The following is a 10,001-nucleotide window of genomic DNA, read 5'->3' as shown; positions in this document are numbered from 1 at the left end:
GGCCAACGAAGTCTTGTTTAGATCTGTAGAGGGTGAGAGAGTGTGAAGAGAGCAACTACAAGCGCTGAGGCTCCAGCTGGAGAGGGTGAGAGAGTGTGAAGAGAGCAAGTACAAGCGCTGAGGCTCCAGGGTGTATATATATACTGGAGAGAGAGTGTGAAGCATGCAAACCCTAGAAAACATTTTTGACCAGTCAAAGAATCCTCCTGGCACAAATTATGCTCAAGTGTAGTTATCGAACCCGAGACCTCAAGTTTGATGAGCGAACAGGCTAACCAGCTACACAACCCTCCCGTTATGTTCAACGAGAGGGAAATAACCTTTTATACGTTCATGCATTCATTGACAAGCATGTCGTGTTTTTTGTGTGTGTGGGAGTCATTGGGATTTCAATCATAATCATGTCATGTGGCTTTGGTGGTAAGACTATCCACAGTGGTGCAGAAATAATGCAGCCTTAGTCACCTTACCTCTCTCCACGTAGTACGTTGGGTCCCACCAGTCAGAGGGTGAAACAAACAAATTAATAAGAAAAAATAAAAGCTCCAGCGGTGTATCTTACCTCACACATCTCGCTACTGCTCGGGAACACTGTCCAATTGATCCCTCTGTTCGCACACGTACTATTTTAAGTGAATCCTTATTATAACATGGACACAAATTTTGGGCAGTTGTATTCGACTTAAGTCAGTGTGCCACCGTATATCGTATACTTACTACTCCCTCCGTCTAGGTGTAATAAGTCACATTAGAAGGTGCAACGGGACCAAGGTGCGTGTGTGTGTGTGTGTTTAACAGCATGTGTGTGTTAGAGAGAGCGACAAATCGACCTACTCCTACAGAGAGATGTTGTGTAGTGTACGATTTTAGCCGCGAGAGTCGGTGCATCCTCTCGTTTCCGGGCATGTCCGGTAGGGACATGTGGACAGCTGCCACGCCCGCTCCTGACCAGCCTGGCCCACCCAAAGCCCCTCCATCGCCCGCGCTCGCTTCCCGTCCGAAATGGTCAGCGCCGCTCCAAAGAATCGGTGTCGCATTCATCCCCGGGCAGAGCGGACGCGACCTCTCACTGGCGCAAGAGTGATGGTTGCTTCGTCCGTCCAACTTACTGTTGGGTCTATGTGATTTGACGGCTCATTGGTCTTTATTACCGAGGTGGTAGGACTGCTGGATGTCCCACGCTTTCGGCGAAAGGAGGTACTACTACTAGATTACAATTTTCTCCATTCTTACAGCGGAGGCGTGCAAGAGCAGTGAAAACATGCAGGCCCAGTGATTACATGGCCCACCTCACACTATTACCGTGCGACACCTAACTCTTTACATAGTACTCCCTCCGTTCCTAAATATTACTAGATGAGTCCCCGCGCGTTGCCGCGGAACAGTGGTATATCTCTCTGCGCAAAATTATCAATTTCATAGAACTAAAAAAACTCTATAACCGCATGAAAAATGTGGTAGCCAAACTAAATAAACTCCCATCATCATTTAGATCATCCCACGTAAGGAAAAAAGATCAGCCAACTCCTACTGCATAATGGGATTATATTTTTATTTTGACATGTTAATGGGACTTAAAAGCTCACTTACATGCATGCTACCGGTGCATGCTTGCATGCAGACATGTTGATGTGATTTAAAACCCACTCACATGCATGTGCCACGGTATTTCTGCATGCTTGCATGTGGCTTAGTGTGGAGCCTATCAACGTCTAGATCAGACGGCTACATCAATTTTGATGATGTGGCTCAAGGAGAGGATAGAGAATTCCTAGTAGTGGGGGCTAGATATTACTAGTAGATAAGTCTTTGTAGAGATTCCACTACATACAGAACAAAATGAATGAATCTACACTTAAAATGCATCTATATACATCCGCATGTGGTTCATGTTGAAATCTCTACAAAGAGTTATATTTAGGAACGGAGGAAGTACTACTATAGTACGTACTGTAATTTATCAGCGAGATAAATTTGTACAATGCCATGAAGCTTCCAGCTTCTGTTACATGTATCTTGCGTCCAAGTTTTCCCGTTGCAACATTTCATCAAATACAAAGGAGACTAACATGCATGCTATTGCATCTCAATGATTGACAAATCATAGCAAATATGTACTCCCTCCGTTCCAAAATAAGTGTCTCAACTTTGTGCAAACTTTAGTACAAAGTTGTACTACTACTAAAGTTGACACTTATTTTGGAACAAAGGCAGCTAAAGAAAAAAACGATCCATGCAGTCCCTAGCCCTTGAACCGTGAACCCTGACCAGGCTTCAATTTGCTGGCAACGTTCGAGCTTCCTAATAAATGAAGTTTGCAACCTTTTGACCATCGGATCATTTTGTGCAGTTTCACCAAAATCGAGATGAGCATCCCTGTGACAAAGAAATTGAAGAAGCGTGATTAGAATAAGATTACTGGGACAAGTTGATGAGACATAAACTCATCACAAATACAGTACGTAGAAGCCAGCAGAGGTATGCGCGGGGCAAAGAAGTAGAGAAATATCCACAGGGAGTGATGTGGGTAGCTGGAGCAGTGGTGCAAGCCGGCTGTAAAGGGAGTTGTACCTGAGGGACGTAGCTCAACCTTGAGGAGGGCGGCGGGAGGCGGCAACTTCCCACGTCGCGTCAGTGAGCAACAAACGAAGGCAACCTCACCGGTTTTGTGAGAGAGAACGGCGGGGATCCTTGATCGGGACGTGCCGACAGTGGGTTTTTGCCGTCAGCGACGGCCACCGCATCTACACTAAGCATCCACCCCTTCCCCAAGAGGACGTGATCCGCCGGGATATTAGAGATGTGGCCACTGTCGTTTTGTGCGAGAGAGTGCAAGGAGAGCAACCCCGGCAAGCAACCGTGTAGGCTAGCCCGTCCTGACTATGTATATAGTGGAGCGGTTTCCTTTTCTCTCCATATGAACTTATCATATTGCGTACGTGCCACTGAAGAAAAAAAACTTTACTAATAAATGACGCGGCACCTACTACTCGTTCTCCTATAACCTTGCACTTGGCATCTCCAAAATATTAACCTTGCGATTGGCTCTTCGCCTCTTCGGGAAGTCGAGCAATAACGGTAGTGCAGTATATATCGTTCTGGCTATATGAGATCGAATGAATTGCTGCACATCCACCACGTTGGCGAGGGTCGAGGGGCGAGGGAGAGTGCTACATACGGAGCGAAATGAGTGAATCTACACTCTAAAATACGTCTATATACATCAGTGTTTGGAGTATGTACTAGTAGTTCATATTGAAATCTACTAAAGGACATATATATTCCAAACAATATGATATAATCTCTATAACCAAGGTAGTAGGGACGAGGAGTAAATGGAGGGAGTAGTTAATTTTTCTCCTCGTCCTGCGAGCCACCGCGTGCATGGGCGAGGGAGCGGGCATAAGGCGGAGCAAGCTTCACCTCATCCTGCGAGCCACCGCGCTCGTGGGCGGGGGAGACAGCGTACTAAGCAAGCTCCTCCTCGTTCTATGAGTTGACGGGACACATCAAAAGTACTCCAGTGTATAGAGCCTTGCCTCTAAGGTAGGCCCCACATGGTTTGCCTCTTTTTTTAACATAACACGTCAAGTCGCAATTTGTTTGTTCACCCGTGGTAGACGATCCTCCCTCCACCAAGTGGACAACCAGTACACGTGCCAAATTACCACGTGGGCTGCCTTTTTCGTATAGAAATGATCTCCACTGTGTACCCGCGCGGGTGTGGTTGGGAAAGAGATGAGAGTACGTGCACCGTGCATGCACCTCTTCTTTTCGTGCACGTCCCCCACCTACGTGGGTGTGTGTGAGAGATACAAACCGCGTTCGTGAGTGTTTTTTGTTTTGGGGTGGGGGTTGATTTCGTGAATTATTTGTGGGAATATGTGTTGATCACATCTCAAACAAAATTTTGCATGCAATGTGTGTGAAATGGAGGCCTATCCATATCATACATAGAGGGTCAGGCAATCCACGAGAAGAGAGGGAGGGGTCATAGCTATCGATAGAGTCGAAGAGAGGATCAAGTGGGTGGGTGCGAGATCGATGAAGAGAGCCATCGAAATTGTGCGTGTGTGCAAGTCAAAGATATAGGACGACTGGCCTACCGGAACGTTAGGGGGAACATGTCAAGTTTGTGTGTGGCAAGGAGACATGACTAGAGCGCTCGATGTATCGGTGTGTGTTGGGGGGAGGGGGTGGGGAGGGGTAGGCAGAGGCCTAACTATAGAGGTAGAACGACTTGTATATGTGTTGAGAAGGAGAGACCCATCTATGTCTTGAAGGAGATCGGTCGACATTCATACATAACTGAAGGACGGGAAATATGATGGGACAGAGAGAGAGGAGAGAGAGAGGGAGGGAGAGGGAGGGAGAGGGGTAGAGTGCTGGATGGGTGATGGAGTTGCTTCTCGAAGATGGTGGCAGAGGCCTACTAGACAAACTGAGGGTGGAACTGCAATGTTATCAATAAGAGTGGGGATGTGTTTCTGTGTGTGCCTGTGCGTGATAGATCTGTCGGGGCGCATCCATGGATGATGAAGGGGAACCATGTGTTTGGTAAGCAAACCTAACTAGATCGGTTGATCAATTGTTGTTTATCGGAGGAAGGGAGAGACACAACTAATGAGGTAGACCGATTGACGTGTGGGTAAAAACGAGTTATAAGGACCTAGCTAGCTATATGTATAGCGAGAGATCGGTCGGTGTACGTCCATTTGTTAGAGGCAAATAAGGCCCAGCGAGACAGATAGACAGAGAGAATGGAGCTAGGAGGTGGTGCGAGAGGCCCAACTACTAGCTAGATAGGGGAAGGAGTGTGCGGTTGTGAGATCGATGAAAAGAGGGGCGAGAGTTTACACGTGTGTCTGACCGTATGAGAGACACGAGGCAAGGACACATAAAGGAGGAGATTGAAGGTGTGTGTGTATGTTGTAGGCAGGCATCGCTGGAGAGGTTTATCGATCGACGTGTGTCGGAAAGGAGTTGTGGAGACTCTGGGTGAACGACCTAAAGAAAAAAAATGAATGTGCCCGATGGATAGAATGCCGAGGGAGGGGGAGGGCGAGGAGGGCGTGTGCATGCACGAGAGAAAGTTAGTGGTAGCTACAAAGGTTAGAGGTTGTGTGGGTGTAAGAGACTAACAAAGATCATAATTTGATATGAAAGCGGATTCATATATTTGAATAGGAGATCATAGTGTTTTAAACATTGCATGCATGAATATAGTGGTGATACACGTGATGTGCACATGTTATACCATAATGTGATAGTGCATGGCGTTTGCAACTCACAGCTAAATGCCGAACAATCTAAACCATACTATACATCAGACAATCTCACATTTTATTTGAATTTGTGATCATGTGTGGCGTTTGCAGCTTACAACTAAATATCAAACAATCTAAACAATACTATATATCGAACATTCTCACATTTTATTTGAATTTGTCATAATGTGTGGTGTTTGCAACTCACATCTAAATACTTGTAGGCATAGGGGACGGGGCACCATACATAATGTGATAAACACATTATACATATGAGACATGGTTTAGATTATGAAGATCTAGCTAGAGCTAGAAATGTAATGTGATTTTAAATCAAAATAAAGTGGATTCAAAAAATCTAGTTCGAGTTCATATAGTACACATAGTTCATATGTAACTCGAGACTAATCATCTCGTGTGCTGTGAAGATAATACACAAATGATGGTTTAACTTGACAATAATGATGATTGTAGATCTTATTAAAACAGAGAAACGAATTCAAATGCTTTGAATTCACAACAATCATTACTGTAGATCTTATTCAAATAGAGAAACGAATTCAAATTTAGTTCATATTGAAGCGGTAGTATATACGTTTGGAATGCACTAAAACGTTCATTTGAGTAGTAGGTTGCATGCATTATACACGTAGCGAAATATTTTAATTGAACATAACATGAATTCAAAGTTTTGAATGACATTTGTAGTGCGCATTGATTTGGTACAGTACATGTTAGGCTTGTCCGGAAATTTCAACCCGCGCCTTGTTAGCCCAAAATATCTAAGATATATCTTTGTCTCGTTGTGCTCCGACAACTCCCTCCATCTCAACCCGCGCCTTGCTATTCCGAAATTGCAACGCGCGCAAAAACTCCCATCTCCTGTGAAATCCCAACATGCGAAATGCCCGTGGTACCCCTGAACCGAAAGAACCGCCTCAAATCGGTGGGGGTACTTTCATAACTTACCCCACATTTCGGACAAGCGCGTCTCTAAGCCATGTTTCCCCACTGCCATCCCATCCGCCCACCCATTCGTACACCGAGGCCGCGAAAACCCGCGATGAAACCCCACACCCTGCTCCGTCCGCCACCCAGCCGGAGCCTCTTCCCCGACGACGTCGTTCCCAGCAACACCACGACATCCCCCATCCACCGTACCGGATGAGGATCCGTCGTCGATCTCATCGTCCTGCCGGTTCAGCCACCCCGTCCTCCACCTCCATGGAGCTGCCCCGATGTTCCCCTCGTCTTTCGCGCCACCTCCATTCCCACACCGTCGTCTTCACCTGCACCACCGGAAGAGCATCATCATCACCGTTTCCTCAGATGAAGCTGCGGCCTAATCGGCGCCACCAAAGAGGTTGTACACTAATCGCTGCATTTTCTTCTTGATTTGATCTCACGGTGCTGCCGACGCTCGGCCCCGAGCCGACACGGCGTGGCTCCATCCACGGCGGCATCGCCGGCCACTTCCTCCACGGCGTCGCTCCCTCGGCGGCGACGTCCACATCAGTAGGAGCTGCTGCTGCTTTAGCTCTCGCTCGCGCTGCTGCTCTGCTCTTGCTCTCGGTCCCCTGTCTGGTCTGCTCTTGCTATTGCTCTTGCTCGCGCTGCTGCTCTCGCTCTTTCTCTTGCTTGCGATGCTGCTCCAATTTAGCTACACTTCAGTTGAATGAATCGACTTTTGTGTCAGGCGATGGGGGGCTCGCCGGGGTTAAGGAAGAACCAGCCGCAGCGGGGAGGGGGGCTCGCCGGAGAGGTACCCCACTATCTATCTTAGGGTTCAGGATGGGGGCGGTGGTCGCCGACGGTGGCGGGGCATTGGCGGGGCGGTGGCATGGGGATCGCCGGAGAAAAAGCTCGGCACGGGGGGCCCTACAGGGATGGCCGGGGGGGCGGGGGCCGGGTGGGGGGGGGTGTTTGGGGGGGGGGGGGGGCGGCGCAGGGGGGTGGAGGTTGAAGATGAACCGCATGCCCTTGATTTCGTATCCAACGGCTGCAAAATCGACTGACCAGAGATGAAAAAGTCAGTCGGCCGACGTGTAGCCTCACCTTGCTAGTGTGTTCAGTTTTGACAGGAAAATTCAGTTTCGACAGCAAAATTCAGTTTCGACAGTTAAGTTCAGTTTCGATAGTTAAGTTCAGTCTCGACAGTTAAGTTTAGTTTCGACAGTTAAGTTCAGTTTCGACAGTTAAGTTCAGAGATGAGCAGTTGATGTATTTTACATCTAGCACTTTGTGGTTATGTATTTTACGTCATGTATTGGAGATGCTAATAGAATTCCACTCAGGTTAACGTTGTTCATTGTCTCTCTTGTCCTGCTTCAGCCTCGGCGTCGTACAACTCACCGGAGCTGCTCCAACGACGAAACCCTCCATCACAGCGGAGCAGTACCTCGGGCTCCATCTCCAGACGCCTAAGATCTTCTTCCCCTCCTCCGACAGCAAAGTCAGCCGGAGCATCCTCACCGGCCAACCCAATCACGCTGAGATCGACATGGCTTTGCCAAAGAGGTTGTACACTTGTTGCATCTCTTTTTTACTCTACATGTTATATATATTGTCCACTGAGCACACAGATTTGTTCCTTTAGTGTCTCCTTGAAAGAAAAAATGTAGGAATTTTAATTTTCACTTGTCCTCCTTTTCAAATTCCTATTCATGAAGCACAAGACTAAGACATAGTAGCATAATAGCATTATAACCGTACATTTTCTTGTGATTTGTCTTAATCTCACCATGCTTCTTTGCATCCTGTGATCTTCCAATTGTTGTGAATCAAACACCCAGATTGGCAAAAATCCTATGTTTTTAAATTCTCTGTTTTGCACGTGCATTCCTATCCTATTCCTGTCTATTTCCTATCCCTGCATTGTTGGAATCCTCCAATTCAAACGAGCCCTTACAGAATTACTTCTCTTACAGATAGTTGTCAAAGAAAACCTTGCATGGTTTGTCCCACTCCTGCTACGCCGTCGTCCACCCCAGCTCAGCTGCTCCAACGACAGAAGGGTCCAGCACAGTAGGGATCCGGCCTCCAGACTGTCTTTCGCCGCCTCAGATCTTCTTTCCTGCCGCTGGCAGCCATGAAAATTGCATTACCATCATCAACCGAGAAGATGATCTCGAGGACTACACGGGTCCGCAAGATTGGTCGCACTCTTTCGTGTCTGCTTACGTTATGCATCGCTTAATATTACATGCTACTTTACCGTCCTGTTCACCGATTAGACTCTGAGTCAGCTCCAAACTAATGGTCAAACTTGAGTTTTTAAATGGTTGTGGGGTACATATTGGGGCCACTATCAATAGTATCTATCTACTATCTGGTTAATCTCCGGTGTCTACTATGAGTTTCATGTTGGGTGGGAAACAAACAGTAAAGAAGCCATTAGCTATATTTTTAACTGTAGCCATTATCTGCTTGCTATTATTGGTTTTGGGTCTATCCACAGGTTGCTACCATCACTCTGGATTTCTGCATGCACTCCTTACATAATCTCACTATGTTTTATTCCTATGCATGACAGTTATTGTAAACAATGGAACTGAACATGTAGAGCAAAAGAGACGAGCCTTGCGTGGCAATAAAACTTCATGCAGACGTCGCTCCATGGTAGGCACAAAGGCAGCCCCCCTCCACGCATTTCGTATTGTAATCGAGAGGAAGATATCTGTTCTGAGGGGAATTCAGAAGGATAAGACAACTCCTATTTACCCCATGAGGTCTTCTCTCTAACTTGGCATGCTGATGTTGGTTATATCATGCATATGGTGTCTTGCATTGCTTACATTATACATCAAATATGTCATCTGCTTAGTTTAGACATCCTTTGTGCGAATGCCATCTATTTAGTTTATTCATCGATTATGTGAATTATGCAACGCCATCTTGTTTAGCCAGGCATCATATATGTGAATTTTGCAATGCCGTCCTGCTTAGCCAGTCATCTTATATGTAAATTATATCAGGCCATCCTTTTTTTCGTTACATATTACATTTGTTAACAATGTTAGTACATTCAACTGCTCTTCGTGCACATCAGCCATTTGACACGATGATGGCAAATTCTGGAGTGAAAACAAGATCTTCAGAGCAGACTATGCTATCTGACGAAGCGCATATCTCACTAGTCACGGATAGCTCCTCAGAGGAGGATTCAGAGACAGATGACCAGTCCTATTCCCCCCCCCCCCGAGGTGTATGCTCTAACTTGGCAGGCTTATGTTGCTCATATCGTGCATATGGTGTCTCGCATTGCTATGTCATTTGATTAGTTTAGACATGCTTTGTGTGAATGCCACCTGTTCAGTGTCTAATTACCATATATGTGAATTATGCATTGCCATCTTGTTGCAAGACATTATATATGTGAATTATACAATGCTATCTTGTTGCAAAGGCATTATATATGTGAATTATGCAATGCCATGCTGTTTAGCCAATCATCATGTATGTGAATTATATCATGCTATCATTTTTTTGTATTACGTGTTCCATTTGTTGACAACGTTTGTATATTCAACTACTCTTCCTGTGCATCAGCCATTTGAAGCGGCGATGGAAGTATCTGGAGTGAAAACAAGGTATTCAGAGCAGACAATGCTACCTGCTGAAGCAGACATCTTGCTGGTTACAGAGAGCTCCTCAGAGGAGGATTCAGAGACTGATGAAAAGTTCTATTTCCCCCCTGAGGTCTATGCTCAAACTTGGCAGGGTTATATTACCCAT

The sequence above is a fragment of the Triticum urartu genome, chromosome 4 (assembly GCF_003073215.2).
Source record: "Triticum urartu cultivar G1812 chromosome 4, Tu2.1, whole genome shotgun sequence".
Taxonomy (NCBI): Eukaryota; Viridiplantae; Streptophyta; class Magnoliopsida; order Poales; family Poaceae; genus Triticum; species Triticum urartu.
This window is presented reverse-complemented; position numbering follows the sequence as displayed.